Source organism: Callorhinus ursinus, unplaced genomic scaffold (assembly GCF_003265705.2).
Source record: "Callorhinus ursinus isolate GAN/ISIS: 27379988/994484 unplaced genomic scaffold, GSC_fseal_2.0 scaffold3836, whole genome shotgun sequence".
NCBI lineage: Eukaryota > Metazoa > Chordata > Mammalia > Carnivora > Otariidae > Callorhinus > Callorhinus ursinus.
The window spans coordinates 2360-4718 of record NW_027400890.1 but is presented as its reverse complement, the minus strand read 5'-3'; positions in this window follow the sequence as shown (position 1 = coordinate 4718).

Below are 2359 nucleotides of genomic sequence, written 5' to 3'. Positions count from 1 at the left end.
ATCCCCATCACCTCTCTGAACTTACTTCCTGGTATTCTCTACCTCACTCACTTGGCTCCAGCCATCCTGGTATCATCAGTGTTCCTTGAGCATGTCGGCTTACTCCTGCCCTGCTGTCCCTCTACATGGAATGCTCCTTCCCTGGACAGCCACAGGGCTGGTCCTCTCACTGCCTTGGTCTTTACTCAAAAGCCACGTTCTCAGTGAGCCCCTCCCTGGACTCTATCTATCCAATTTCAGTCTCCCACCTGGAATTCCAATGCCCCATCCCTTGCTTTATTTTTCCTTTCTTAACACTTATCACTTTGAGAATACTTTACATTTCACTTATTGTATCTTGGCTACTGTCTGTCTCCCACACTAAAATGAAAGCTCCACCAGGGTAAGATTGTTTTATTTGTTTATTTTGCTCATTACCATATCACCAGTACCTGTGCCTGAAGACTGCCTGGCAGAGAGCCCACCTAAAGTAAGGATTGGTAGGATGAAGACAAAGCAAATGAATTAAAAAGCAAATGGGGTCCGCTTAAGCCAAAAGTAGAGCTAGGCAGTTCCCCCTGGGTCTAGCCCCAAAGCTACAAATGCAAATGCCTTCAGGGGACAACTGGGAATTTTATTAGAGTGAATCAGGCCAGCTGGGGGCATGGCTAGTTTGAGAGAACATTCAGAGTCTAAAATGGGCTGAGCCCTTCCTCAGACCCAGCTGCTTGTATTCTTGTTGGAATGTGGGCCATAATCCTCAGTTTATTGTTCTGTTTTCAGGTGGGCCAGAAATATGGATTTTTGTAATGTGAAATCTCCCAAATGTCTAAGTAACTAATTTAAAAATAGAAAACAATAAAAACACCAGGATCAAACAAAACATGACAGCTGGCTGAAATTTGGCCCATGGGTGGCCTGCAGGTGTTTTGCTAGACTAAATTTCATGATGTATGAAAGAAAGAAAAAAAACTAAGCCCTGCAAGGTGGGCTTGCCTTGGGCAATTTTTCAGGCAAACCATTTCAGGCCATGTTGGGTGGAAAGAATGAACTGGAATTACCGCCTTTGTTCGACTTCTGGAAGCTCCTTGCCAACAGCTACACCCCTGTCCCACTATGTATGGAGTTAGGGAAGCCTGGGGAGTGGGGTCACCTTAACTCTTTCTTTGAGGGCAGGGGTATATTTTAGTGAAGTGTGGGGTGGGGAAACCAGAGAGAGTGTCTTGAAGGGACCTTCCACAGCAGGACTGGGGAAAGGCAAGGAGAAAAAGAGGACACAGACCCATGTGTTGGGGCACCATATCTCTGAGGGACTTTATTGGCGTTACTGCACCCTCTCCCCACTAACCACCGCCCTTCTAGGTGGCATTATACAGTTGAAGGAGTTAGTTATACAAAGTCACAACTCCCAGCCCGACTGCCCCATGCCATCCATCTCACCTGGAAACAGAGATGCACAAACTTCCATCACAGCTTCTCTGTGTGCTTGGGGTGGGCGAGACTGGCCAGGATGTACCTGTGAAGGGTCAGTAGCCACCAGCTTTGTCGGGGTATAGCCTGAATAGGGCTTCTGGAGGCAGCAGACCTCCATTCAGTGAAGCATTGGGTGGAGCCACCTGTGGTTTCAGGCAGCTGCTGAGAGAAGCATGGACTGTCAAGTACTCCCCATGTCCTGGAGAGAAACATTAGGCTCAATCCTCTGATGCCGCTCCTCTACAGGGAGGCAAGGCACAGTCCAGTAGGAGAAAGAACAGTGAGGGGACTCCCGTACCTGTGTTCAGCAAGGTTCCACTTTTTTTTTTTTTTTATAAAAGACTTTCCAAACCCAAGGTGGCACATCTAAGTCCTGAGCACCCCGCTGACCCATTCCCCACAAGAACAGTTTATCCAGCATAGGGGAAATGAACCAAGAACTTCAGGTCCAAGATTTACTGCACCTGGGTCCTCTGGGAAAGGTGAGGAGGCTGCTCACAGCCCCCTGCTCATGGGGTGTCAGGTCAGTGTGTTTAGGCTAAGGCTTGGGGTTCTACTCGGCAGGTGTGGCATGAGCTCTCTGAAGTAAGAAAAGCCTTTTAGGTATAAAGTTGGCTCCTGCTTAACTCTTGAGTCATCCCTGTCAAAATGCCATTCTAGGGAACTTCCAATCCATTTGGTTCTTTGACAGCTGTCACATCCTTTCTGCACAGAGCAAGGGAGAACAATGTGGATACTGCCAGAAGTCCAACTTTTTCCTGGGCCTCCCCATCTCTCAGGGGCCCCACTCCCCACACCTCCTTTTCTGTGTTCTCACTTCCTCTGTCGGTCTTTCTCCTTGGAATTCTTTCTTCTTCAGTGTTCCTCCCCTTCTGGCTCCTTACTCATGCACAGACCCTCCTTTTGA